The sequence below is a fragment of the Nanorana parkeri genome, unplaced genomic scaffold, assembly GCF_000935625.1.
Source record: "Nanorana parkeri isolate BGI_ZX_2015 unplaced genomic scaffold, ASM93562v1 scaffold1725, whole genome shotgun sequence".
Taxonomy (NCBI): domain Eukaryota; kingdom Metazoa; phylum Chordata; class Amphibia; order Anura; family Dicroglossidae; genus Nanorana; species Nanorana parkeri.
This window is the reverse complement of record NW_017307993.1, coordinates 284,382-298,878: the sequence shown is the minus strand read 5'-3', so window position 1 is coordinate 298,878 and position 14,497 is coordinate 284,382.

Here is a 14,497-nt window from a genome sequence, read left to right as displayed (position 1 = left end):
AAGAAAATAATGATTTATTGATTGAACCGCCCTTTTAGTGCAATCGATTTCTGAATGAGGTAATTGTTTAATAGAAACATTAAAAGAATGTGTCATTACGCATAAAACTAGCAGTTTGTGAAATATATCCACATCAGTTCTCTCGATCTATTGGGTCTGTTTATAAATGATTTGATGGCCATTTCACCGAACATTCACCTACAATTCTTTGGTAAATGTTCACCTAATTTTCAAAGTAGATTGAGCACATTTTGCCACCTACCAAAAATTATGTTCTCTGACACTCAGCAACATTTGTTTATTAGGGGAAAGTCCATAATGTACCATTCACCCTATTTAAAAAAAGTGGAAATGTTTAGACAAGTGCGATTAGTTTCGTTACAAATTGAAATTCGTACGAATTTTCCTGAAATTCCGAATTTCGGAGCATCCGAAATCCGAATGGCAGTTTCCGAATTATATCCGAAATACGAAATTCCGTTAACGAATTTCGGATCCGAATTTCTTTGAAACAGGAACTAATATTACCCCTGTAAATTGTAAATGAGGTTGAACAACATGACAAGATTTTTTTTTTAATCCGAGATACGGATCCGCTGCTGCTGAGGGTATATACAATACACAGGCAGGAAATACGAAATTCCGTTGACGTATTTTCGTTCCGTTACGTACATTCGTTATATTAAAGTTAAAAAGCAAAGTACATTTATATTGGAGTTGAAGGTATTTTTTTTTTAAATCCGAAATTCGGATACGGAATCCGTTAACGGAATTCGTATTTCGTTTTGGTTGACCAATCAGAGGTTCTCTTCTGCTGCTGAGAATTGCATTACAATACAAGCAGTAAATATGAAATTCCGTTGAAAAAAAAAAAGAAAATACCCAGCATGACCCTCCCCCTCCCAAAATTAACCAGCCTGACACACGAGGCATGTAGGATGGTACCACAGTGTTAATGTATCCACTCCCAGCGCAAGTTAACAGCAAGCAAACTTGTCCTTGCCCAAACTGTTCAATCACATAGAGGGCTGCTCCGTAAAGGACCAGGGAACCTTTAAATCTAAACCAAAAATCAAAATAAAGCAAAGAGCGCCCGATCTTTGAGAAGCACCATTTATTAACATAACTTTGAAAAGCAGTAATGTACTCACAAAAGTGAACCATAAAAGCCAGAATCATTCAAAGTTTTCATTCCCACAGGGACCCTGCTGAGTAAGGCCCCGTTCACATATAGCGAATTGTCGCGCGATTTCCGCCGCGATATCGCGCATTTTTGCCACGCGATATCGCGAGAAGTGGCTGGCCAATGTCATTTAATGGAGCTGTCTTAACTCCATGTCGCGCGTCGCTCGTCGCGGTCGCAAGTCGCTTCTACCGGACCCTTTTTTCTGCGGATTTTGCGAGATTTTGCTTTTTTTCTATGGAGCCCGACGGGGAAGGTCGCGCTACCGTCGCTGGATCGTCGCTGGAACGTCGCCCCGAAAGTCGCGCTATCCCGGCCGTGCGGATCCGCTGCAAAAGGTATGTCGCTAGGTGTGAATGGGGTCTAAGTGGCGGTTCGTTGGGTTGGGTCCCTGTGTCCCTGCAAGTACATTACTGCTTTTTAAAGTTATGTTAATAGACTGTCCTTCACAAAGATCAGGGGCTATTTTCTTTCCCCTTTTTATGTAGTATGGTACCCTCATAGCAAGATAAAAGTGAGAATGCACCTGGTTTGTTGCGAACGGCCCACATATCCTTCAGCTATGGGGGTAGTGCTACCCAAAAAAATAGGGTCCCCCACTTAAAACATAAGGACACAGTTTGAGCACTAGGAAGCACTCTGGCTGGCACATTTGCATGTAGTCCAAAAAATATATCAAAGCGCTAGAGGTGTGGGTGGTATGGAACTTGGTGCAACCAAGTAATGCAGTGACAGTAAGGATTAAGCGATTTGGCCTATACCCAATAATAAACAATTCAAAAGAAGTCCCACATGTGATCTTGGAAAAAAAGAACTAAATAACTCAATTGTATCAAAAGAGCTGTAAAACACAAAACAGCATTGAGACAACAGAAAAAATTAGCCACTATGTGAAAATCTATTACCTAGTGATAGTAACAGATGTGAATCAAATGTAATAAAATATTGCATTAGAAAAACATGATGACCTGTTGAAAGGTCTATGAACAATAAATAACAATATGTGAACGGTCCACACAAAAAAATTAAAACATCAAAGTGCAGTGTTCAGTGAGAGATAAAAAAAGCCATAGAAAACGTGTACAGGGAAAAAAAAAATGTTGATAGTATATTTCAACGGTAGTCCGACAGCCCCTCTTGGGTGGGTACTCACCAAATGGAGTTTGGTAGAAGGCTTTTGGTTAGTTTCACTTGGGCTTACAATCACGCTTTCATTTTGGACCCGGTTGTTTCCACTCTGAGGCTCAGCAGGGTAAGTGTTTGATCTTCTCCCTTGCAGCGCTAACGGTGTCTCAGAAGCGCAAAGATAGATCTTCTCAGATATAGTGTTAGCGAAACTCCTCGCCGTGGTCCAGTGGGGATCAGCTTCAAGTTTAAATCAACACATGCTTGATTTAAACTTGAAGCTGATCCCCACTGGACCACATTATCAACATTTTTTTCCCCCCTGTACACGTTTTCTATGGCTTTTTTTTATCTCTCACTGAACACTGCACTTTGATGTTTTAATTTAATTTTTTTGTGTGGACCGTTCACATATTGTTATTTATTGTTCATAGATCTTTCAACAGGTCATCATGTTTTTCTAATGCAATATTTTATTACATTTGATTCACATCTGTTACTATCACTAGGTAATAGATTTTCACATAGTGGCTAATTTTTTCTGTTGTCTCAATGCTGTTTTGTGTTTTACAGCTCTTTTGATACAATTGAGTTATTTAGCTCTTTTTTTCCAAGATCACATGTAGGACTTCTTTTGAATTGTTTATTATTGGGTATAGGCCAAATCGCTTAATCCTTACTGTCACTGCATTACTTGGTTGCACCAAGTTCCATACCACCCACACCTCTAGCGCTTTGATATATTTTTTGGATCACTTAAAGGATTTTTTATCCTTTTTTCATAGCTGCTTTAGGTTTCAACTAATATTATATATTTATCCTAGCCTTTTTTCCAGAAGCGCAGATTATTTATTTTATATTTACATTTGCATGTAGGCTTACAGAGGACCTGATCTGTGGAAGCTCTGCTAAACAAGGCAAGCAAGGGACAAGGGACTAGTCACCAGTTTTAAACTGTGGCCTCTCTGCAGCTTCTATTTTCCTCATTAATAACTCCCCATGCCTCCATATTGTATCTCTTTGTGGAGCCATCTTACTAGGGACAGAGTTTTGCTTCCAAATGTCAGAGCTACTCCCCTGATAACTGGTGGGTTAATATTCAAGTAGCAACAGAACAGGTGCAGAAAGCAATGATCCACAGAATGAATGAAGTAGAAGCAGGGCGATGCATACAGTGATGGTGCTTCAGTACAGATTCCTCTCCAGGAAGTAGCACAGTAGTGACATTTCCAAATATCACTCCAAATCTTGAGAATAGAAGTCTTAGACAGAAGTGCCTCTCACAAAACAGATGTAAAGTAATGAGGCATCCTGTAAATGATCTTTTCTGTATTACTGACTTGCAATACCTCATTCCAAATGTGAGGCTGATTTACTAAAATGACTTGAGACGTTTTATGCAGTAAATTGTGTAAATATTCACTTCAATTAGTCAATCATGTAAAAAGCTAATTCCTGGTGTCTTATTTCATCTGCACATGGTTAGGGAACTGAAATAATTATTCACACAGTTTATTATGTGAACTTTCTCAACACCTTTGCTAAATCTCCCTCCATGTCTCTGTGTGGAGGTTGCCATCTTGGTAGAAGATTAGGGCATTGCTTATATATGTCAGAGCTATTCCCTGTTGACTAGTGATCTGATTCCTGGTGGGGAAATGATCAAGAAGCAGCAAGAGAGATAGAGGGGTTGATTTACTAACCTTATAAACACACCACGAACATGTATACCTCTGTAGTGTGTTCCCTCCCAGTATGATCTATGGGTGGAATCTAAACACCTTTGTAGTGTGTACACACCCAGCAGGTGTGTTGTGCAAAGCCAAGCATGAATTGCAAGGTGATGTTGTGTAAATTAGCTCTATGTTGTGTTGCTTGCGTTGATGAATGCAGGAATGTAAATGCATGAGCTAACCATTTTTGTCTAAACTGTGAAGCAGCATTATATATGCATCATGTGCATGATTTTTCCATATATGGCATTAGTGGAAATATGCTTTTAGAGACTTTTTGGTTGATAAATACGTTTGGCTGTGTGAAAATCACACGCACCGGGTGCGTGCGTGTGTTTAGGTTAGTAAATCACCCCCAGAGCATCACATTATCAGACAGAGGCAGCAGTGCCTTAGATGATCTAACACTACAAGTATGAGGCTGTAGGAATAGTATTGCCTAGGCACATTTTACAGTGCATGCCAGGAAGTGCACTTATGTAGGCACAATGTACATTTCTATAAGATAGAAATGTTCCCTTTTAAAATAGAATATCTTTACTCTTTGAATTCAGGTCTACTTTGACTACTAAGTTGTAATAAAATGTAGACATTAGATATTTTTTTTTACATCAGAACAGTGGTTTCCTTTTACAGCCAAGGCACTTATCCAATGCTGGAGGCTGCCCAAAATAATGCAAAATGATGTGTGTGCACCACAACAACCAATGCTTCTGAGAATGGGGCAGTTTGCAATCATTTTAACAGGTTTCCTGTTAGAATGATGCTGACATTTAAGCCAATTTCCAGTGTAAACAAACTATACCACCCACCCCTATTAGCTAAAGGTTTTATTTAAAAAATAAATAAATAAACTAAAAGCCCCGTTTACGTACCTGGATCTGTGGTCAAGTGACAGGCCAGGTCCCAGGTCTGTAGTGTGCGGATTCTTTATTGGGACCTTCTTGGAGTTCCACTGGCAGCATTATGATGTCACGATACAAGGAGCACTCAAGATTGGTTGACGGGCCTGCACTACAGTGGGGTTTCACCGATCTGCACGATCGTAAAAGGCACCGTGGAGGGTCACATGATGGTACATTCCAGTACATTCAAAATAAGCACTAGAGGTATTTTTTTTATGTGTTAATGGCTCTGGGGTGGTGGTAGGAATTGGGGGGTTGTTTTGCCTGGAGATGGGCTTTAATTTTTTTTCTTTGTTTTACACATTCTACATGGTTTAACTTTAGTGTCTTCTACTGTGTATTTAGCTTTACTTACTGATATATAAGGTAAGACTCTCTCTGCAGTAGATGTCACATCTGGTGGCAATATTGAGAATTGCAGTACTGAGGACACTTGAGCTGGTGGCATACTTTGGACCCAGGAAACAAACTGGTCTTCATCAATTGCTCCTTGAAGTATTAATAAATTAATAAAATAAGCAACAAATTGATTTCAACAATTAGTGAAAAAGTAAGAATTGTTTAAAAAATAATGTATACTATAAGTAAATATATAATTTTACATTGCTGTAGCTATATACTGCAGCGTTCCTGTGTCTGCTTTTCCTTTACACTGAAATCCTAAAACAATAATCTGTTCGGTATAAGCCTAAAACTGACAGCAGTCAGATGTTAACAAAGCTTTTTTTTCCCATCCAATATAGAAAACACAAACACTTGTATCCTACAGCTATGCCTGTTCTTTGAACTGTGGCTCCAGTACTCCTTTGCACATTGATGAGGTGAAAATTGAATGTTGTTGGAAAAAAAAAAATATATAAGTTGACGGTTCTCCTTCTTGGGGCTACCACCGACTAACTTAGCCTAGGTTAGGTTAGATAAAAGGGTTATTCACTAAGGAACCGCAGGATCTAGCCGTAGCTTTGAACCGAAGGGCTGCTGTACAATAGCCTTCACAATAGCATGTACAGCAGTATGCGAATGACTCAACCATTGGCAGAGCCGTAGTCACAGCCGAAGCGGACAGTCGACCGAAGCCGACCATTCTCCCTGCAAATGACAACAACTGAGCGGAGCCAGCCGTGACATGTTGTTATCCAATGACAGACCAGCGTCCTCAGATTATTTGAGGACACTGGGCTGGCATTAAATGACAACAACTGGACGGAGCCAGTGGTGATGTCGCAGGATTTTTTTCAAAAGTTTGGTCTCTTTATGTATATTTTTAATTAACCCTTTAGTGAATGGGTAGGAGTACAAGTACCTCTTACTCATTCACAAAGAGGGTTGGGGCGCATCTGGGTGCGCATCTGGGTGCCCCTTTATTAAAGGGGTTCCCTGATGTAAATAAGCCTACTGCCCACAGACCCCCACAACCAACGCCCCAGGGCTTGTGGTGATGATGCCCTTGTCCCCATCGGCACGGGGACAAAGTGCTTTTCAAGGGAGGACCCTGAAAAAGTACCCTCCCAGTGCTGAGGGCATGTGGCCTTGAAAGGCAGGAAGGGGGGATGCTCACTCGTCTCGTAGCGAAGAAAATAGCTGAGCCGAATGCCACTCTGCGCCACTCGGCTCTTCACTCACTGCCAATCGGCCCCTATGAGATGTTGGATCGGCTTAGTCGAATGGCTTCTTCACTTCGGCTCAGTACAGCTGATTTTAGCCGATGTACAGCTTAAATCAGCCATACAGGGCCAAAATGAATAGCCGAACATCGTTCAGCTCAGTTCACTTCAGGTTGGTTGTTCACTCGGCTGCCTTCGGCAGCTTAGTGAAACACCCTCTAAATGATATAATGTGAGGCATTGCTAAAGCGAAAAAAATAAATACTCTGGGACTCCAGGGAGAAGAAGCAAAAGGGAACTCAAGTTGTTAAAGGCATGTGCAGACCTTATGTAAGTATGCCTAGGATTGGGGGAAAAAAACACATAATACATTTATTGCTAGGTGCACAATTGAAGGGACCATTATCTGTACACTTAGTAGAAAGGGATGGAGGTAACCTCCAAGTAAGTTTGCTCACAATATGTATATAGTGTGTGTGTGTGCGTGTGTGTCTTAGTACTAGGAAACTTTTATATTTCCTAGTATTAGGAGAGGCTAGTAGTTTTGTATTACCCTCTCCCAATCCAATCTGCCTTGTTTTACTTACTTTTGAGAATGTTTTGAAGCGTGTTAGAGGAGCATAGTGTTCTTTTAGACCACCAGCAGGATGGTTTCATTATAAAGATTATTAATAGCCTTTCTCTTTATTCCACTCTAGTTTCTATAATAAATTAGTTCTTATTTTCCCATCCTTTTTTTTTTTGGCAACAACCTTCTAGCTCCTGTGGTGATACAAGCACTGCGGGTGGTAAAAAGCATCTATGTAGGAATTTTATCTAGAGAAGGCTGAAGGTAGAAATAAATCTGCATTATATCTTTATGACAGGTCACGGGCTCTAGCCTGCCTCTATTATGCACAACTTCTTCTTCTGGGAAATGGACACAGAGCTGCCAGGAACAGTGTATGATGTATTGTCCAGGGTTATTGAAATAAAGGCAGACATTCCCGGCAACTTGAGTAAGAGTGGTGCTCGTTTTAATTATGCCTCATCTTTTCATTATGCAAAAAAAAAGTTATATTGTGAAAAGTCACTCACCTTTATTCTCCTTATCAATTTCCGACAACACAAGATGGCAAAGGTCACTGATCATTTTTGGTTCTTCATTAGGGTATAAATCGGAAAGCAGAATCTGTAGCAATTCATAAGTCAATGTACTTGAGGTCAAAGTTTGGTAGATCCCTGTTTAAGTTAAAAATAACAAAACATTCATAATACATATGGCTTCTAGCATATAGGAATTAGTTCATTTGTACGACACAGACAATAAAAAAAAAAAAAGAGGACTTTGCAAGTAGTCCATTTTTAGTTTTACTTTTGATGTTCAGCTCTTCACTTGATATATCACTATTTTTCAGGAGCTTACTCGTATATAATCCCAACATAAATACATCTTTTTAGGTTCCATTAAAATGCATAGTAAGAACTGTAGTTTTTTACGGTGTGTAAAGTATGTGATTTAAAATTGCAGCACATTATAGTGACAGCCCAGACCCTATCCATCCTTGTAAGCCCAGTAACAAAAGCACCCTCTCTGCTTGCAGTTGTTTTGCCAGCCAGTCATGCCAGTGCTTCCAAGTTGACCAGACTGGTCAGATTGGTAACATCCTTATCATAAATGCACAGGCTGTTCAAGGAAACTCTTGTCCCAGGCAACCTCTGATTCTACTATGTGACTTCATAAAGAGTCACTTTAGGAGCCCAGTGACACCTGGAAATGGCAATATGAATGGGGGAGGTTAACAGAGAAAACTGGGAACAATACTAACTGATAACAGTCAGCAGAGGCAGAGAGCAAAGGAAGTTATCAGCTCACTAATGCAGTGGGGGACACAGGTAGCTAGGGTTGCCACCCATGCTGTATAATATGAGATACTCCTGGATCTCACAGAAAAAAACTGCCTCCTATATTAATACAATACAGAACGCAGTATGTCCTGTATTGTTTTGCACATCTTCCCGGCCCGCCCTCTGGCTGGCTTGGAATAGTAAAACAAGCTGGCTGGGATTTGTGAAATTCTGGGTTCCGTCAGGAGGAAGAACCTTTGAGGGAACTACAGCTACCCATTGGCTGGGGAGGCAGTGGGAAGCAGTGTAGCCTGTAGATTACATGTGTCTTTCTGCCTCCTCAGCCAAAGGGTACAGAAGGTGCGTTGTCCATCACTGTGATTAAATCTTACATTCTGTGGGCTTTGTATCTTGGTGTGGGTGCAGGACGGAGTGAGGAGCTGGGGTGAGACACAGAGCCTGAGAGACAAAGAGAGAGGTATCTTGCTGTTTATGTTTCTTGTTTTTTTTCATCTACTGGTGACAGCTTAGCTGCCCAGTAGGGTAGAGAGGGAACTATGTTAGTTAGTCCTCAAAGTTGGAGTAGGTCTTTATTTGTAACATTTTTTGCTTCAGAGTCTGATATATGGCGTACATGCCTAATAAAGCACATATGATTTTTGGGACAAAGATACATTTTTGTGGTTTGTGATCCACGGAGCCGGCCAGCCTGCCACAGGGGGCAAAGATATGCTAGCTGTTTAAAGACTAGTAGATGACCGTGCATTTTCATTGTGATATGAAATGTCAAAAGCACAATTGTGATCACAGTAGAAGATACTGACTTTACATGTAAGATGCAGGTTTGTAGCTTTAGGACTTGTTTACACCAGCAGCCTGCGAAGTACAATGCATCACACAGTATTCTTTTTTTTAATTGTAACCATACTCCTTTAAGCCCTTTTCACTGTTAGCGTAATTAGTTTTTTCAGAGCAGTGCTCTATGTGTGCAGCGATTAGACCTGTTCCCACACCCCCTCCCCTTTCTAGTCCTGACCTTTATTTGAAGGGACAAATACTGAAGAACCTGATGGAGGTTACAGGGCTGAAGTGACGGAAAGTTAGGAGACGCAGAATGGCAGAGAGGTTAGCGGATCCGTATTTCGGATTAAAAAAAAAATATTGTCATGTTGTTCAACCTCATTTACAGGGGTAATATTAGTTCCTGTTTCAAAGAAATTCGGATCCGAAATTAACGGAATTTCGTATTTCGGATATATTTCGGAAACTGCAATTCGGATTTCGGATGCTTCCGAATTTACGAATTTCAGGAAAATTCGTACGAATTTCGATTCGTAACGACACGAATCGCACATGTCTAGTGAATACAATGCCACATCTATTGCAGAAAATCTTCATTTGCATTTTTTTATTGAAACATACAGGGTTCAGCCTTTCCAAGGACCCTCTTTTATAGCAGAATATATGACAATAGATAAGTTCAGCACATTGGGCCATTACTCTTATCATAGGTAGTCGCGCTCCTCAAAAACGTGTTTTTTGTTAGCAGAATATATGAATTAACTATAATTAATTACAATTAAACTTGTAACAGTGTATGTTAACATGCCTAAAAATAACAAAAGGGAAATTGAATTAATAGCAAGGAGTAGATCAATTTAAATTTTTAAAGAAACCAGGACATTTCTTTTTAACAGGTAAAGTTTTTATTGAATTTTCATACATAAAACAATCACAATAAGACAATGACAATTACAGATCAACATTCTAAACTCCGCATCTCAGCAGTCAGTACAAGACAATACAATAATGATAACTCAAAAACTAAAGATACAGATACAAGTAGACAAATACATCAAAATAAAACGACTTGTGGATCGGTACACTCTGTTTCTGGGACACTACCAAAACAAAACCCAGGGTCAGCCAGACCACTGAGGGCAGGCCCCCATAGGGTCCAGGAGAGGAGTAAGATGAAGGGGGAGAGGAGTAGAGGGAAGGAGCATTCCAGCAAAGAAAGAGGGGCAGAAGAGGGGGACGGAAAGGAATACCAGGTCAGCATCAGAAGGGCAGGAGTAGCCGAGGAGGGAAGGGAGAGGGAAGGAGCAAGGGCGGGTGGGGGGAGGGGGGAGAAACCCAAAGCAAGAGGACCGAAGGTCAGACATAGGATCAGGCCTATTTCCGGAGACAGGGTGGGGAGGGTGTTCTCAGGAACTCCTCTCCGGTGAACCACGTCACTAATTGGCAGAGACATTTTAGCAACAGAGATAAAAATCACATTTCCTGGATTAGTCTAGTGTAAAGCATTAGCAATCATTTATTTTAACCAATTAAAAAAAAAACCTCTATGATGAACTATAGTTAGAACCTATTTCTTAAAATGAGACCTGTTTTGCTTGAAGGCATAAGGCATCCTTTTGAAGCAGTATCAGCATTAAACTAAACAAGGGCATGTATTTAGTCAGTGGCTCCTATGTGAAATAAATATTACACACCAGTCATGTGATCTTCCTCCCTCGCCAAACTTCTCTTCATGCTGGTCTCCAAATTGTCTTATGCCTGCCCCTCTAGCAGATGTCATTATGTCTACATTGAGCAGACCATTGGCCATCATGGGAATGTGTGTGGAGCAAGGTGATTATTGCTGGGCGTTGGCTATTTTTTAATTTTTTTATTGTTTAAGCAAGCAGTGATTTGTTTATGACCACTTTTGTGACCGAAGTTCTGCTTTAAAGCAGAACTATACTAAGAGTTATGTTTTCCATTATCACAGAATTCAGGTGCAATAAATGGTAATGTGATATATATATATATTATATACATAGCACCTGCCTTACCCCCTGGGAGACTAAAGATGTCCCCAGAGATCCAGATGGATACATTTCACCCCAGGGTCCTTGGCTGGTAGTGAGGGATGCAAATGATTGTTGCCTGTCACTTTTCTAAACAATACTGAGTTTATTGTCAAGATTGTAAAGGTGCCCATACACCTTACAATTATCGGACGATTTTCGTATGTGATCGACTTTTTGGGCGATAATCGTATGTGTGCATTGCAGGGTCCGACCGACAGTACTGTACAATCCTATGACTTTTGAAGGTCAAGCATGTTTGAAAACTTTGCTAGATTGTACGATTGTCGAAAGGTTGCTGGCGTTTCCGTCCATCAAAAGTCGTACGATCTACACTGCGCTTGCGCTAACGAAAATACGACAAATCAAATACCGCATTTCGTCCAGGTGCTTTTCGTTAATTACGGCTAAATTAATCTTGCGATCATCGGGGCAGGAAGGGGCTGCCGTACGAAAATCGCATGACTATTCGATCATCGGACGAAAAGTTTCGCCCGATAATCGTAAGGTGTATGGGCACCTTAAGAGTAAGGAGAGAGGGTTAAGGGCACCAGATACTCAGAGTACATATCTACACACACTCCAGACTCCACTCCCAGTTTTACAGAAAGAGGGCTTTTAAGTTGTGATCAGCATTTCTGTATTTTAGCAGCACCTTTTCTGGTGAGTAGAGGACACGATCCATCCTCTCAGATGTCTCCAGTTGCACAACTTCTCCCACGGGCACTACAACATGAGAAAAAGCTCCACTTATTCCCAGGGCAAGCTTCAGACCAAATCTCATGCACTTTTTCCACCAGACACATGTAGGCTTCACTTGGGCATCAGGACTAGCAGAACACAGGCACACTGCTTAAGAGTTCAAAATACCCAAGCCAAGGTAGCCCCAAGTATTTATATCCTTGTCCAGCATGCACAACCTCCTAGTGGTAGGCAAGGAAAGGACATAAATATTCATAACCTGACCCTATTGTACCGCCCCACTCTATTACCAGTGACACTCCCTGGTAGCAGACAAGAACAGTCAATCTTACCAGGTTTGGAAGAAGCCAATTCAGACTATTAATTAAGCACTTACTGGATACAGCCAGGCAGCATTATATTTGATAAGGCAGGGTGGCTACATACAGTCAAGTGAAAAAGTAAGTACACCCAAGAGAACGGGTTGATATAAATGTCAGACATCTAGAGTCTGGTGTTTTATATTGATATGTGTGGTGTCATCAAGCCAAGATAGAGCTCTGTAAGGCCCTTACAAAGAAAATTGTGAATGTCAATGAGTCTGTAAAGGATTGCCCAATGATTTTAAATCAGTCATTCCACTGTAAGAGAAATAATCTACAAGAGACATAGATTTCAAGCAACTGCTAATTTGTCCAGAAGAGGCCAGCCCAGCCCAGCAAATTCAACCGAACAGTTGACCATTTGATGCTAGAAAAAAAGTAACCAAGAATCCCACAATTTCATTATGAGGAGTTTAGGTAACTCTTTCAAAAGGTGTGCTCAAAATATATGCAACTACAATCTAAAATATATTGCACCAATTCAACCTGTATGAGACGTGTGTTAGTGAAAATCTTTTACTGTCCAAAAATAATATAAGAGCAAGATTATAACATAACAACTGAAGTGTGGTGGTAGAAATGTTATGGACTGGGGTTGCTTTGCTGCTTCAGGGCCTGGGCACCTCACAGTCAGAGCACAATAATGATCTGATGTAGACATGTGCACAACAAAAACAATTGTTTACAGACTAAACAAATGAAGAGGAACAAAGGTTTTTATTCATTTCGTCAAAGGAAATACATTTTTATGTTTCGAATTCGGAGGCAACGAGCCTCCAAATCCGAAACCGCACACTGAAACCGGAGAAAGAGCGCGTTCTGCACATGTGTGCTGCCATTTTGGAGTAGATCTTGGTATACACCAAGATGGCGGTGCCCGCATATTCGAGCACTGCCATCTTGGTGTATACCAAGATATACTCCAAAATGGCGGTGTGCATGTGCAGAACGCATCGGTGGCCGATCTGGCCACCACTCGTTCAGCGTGTGACGCCATATGGTCTGCCTCCAAGATGGCGGCGGGCATGCGCAGAACAAGAATTTATGTATGCCCGAATATCATTTTAGTAAAGCCTTGCATATATTAAATTCGTTATTTTCGTTGATTTGCAGGTTTGTCCGAATCCGAATGCACATGTCTAACCTGATGCTCACTAATAAATACATCAAGGAATAGCTCACAAAGAACTACAAAATTATGGACTGCTTTAATCAAAGCCCTGATTTGATTTTCCTATTGAATTTAGAAGGGTGATTTAGAAATAGGCAGTTAATGCAAAGAAATCTACAAACATCTTGCAAATGAATACATTTTAAAATGGAGAAGTGGTCAAAAATGTAAGTCAATGTCAGTGACTGGTGGGCAGTTATACAAAATGTATAACAAGTAATTTCTGCTACAGGGGGCTATACCAACTTCTGATGCCAAGGGTGTACTTACTGTTTCTACAGTACACCATTATATCGATATTTTTGTTGACTTAATGATTGCAAAGGACAGATTTGTTCAGGTTTTTATTTAAGTATATCACCTATATCTGTAGGCTGTTGGTGGTAGGTTAACTTATAAAGAAAGCCAAGCCATGGATAACCTTACTGTAAACATTAAGCAACAACAAGTATTTATCATGTAATGTTTTAACTTCATTAAGTCAAAACTGATTTATTGCTATGGGTTACTGTACCTTATCATAATTGGTCTTTTCCCTTACTCGGCGAATAAGTCCAATTCTATTCATTCAAAACTGACATTTTTATTTAGTTTGCATTTTTTATACTTAGTTTTCCCAGGAAACATATGAGATTTAAAAACAGAACAGAGTATGTACTGCCAGTTGGGCTTTTATCAAAGTGAACCTGTTGCGGTGTCCTACATGAGCAACGTTTTTGCTTTTCTATAGCATGCCAATCACATGAGGAATGCAAATAGAGGTTAACTAAAATAGAAAAGGTATTATATTTGATACTCTCTCCTACCTTTCCTCCACTCCAGTGCTGGAGGCTCCATCGTACTCAGCATTTGAACTATTCTGGGAGTGTCTGATGCCTGTATACCCCACCGCACACTGTGGTTCCATCTTCTGACCCCCTACATTACTACTGTGTGCTATAGTGAAGTACAGTTTGGAGCAGGTGTTTCTAAGCTGTTAGAAACTGACCGTATTCTGGTCTCTGTTGTGCTAACAGAACAACGAACTACTAAA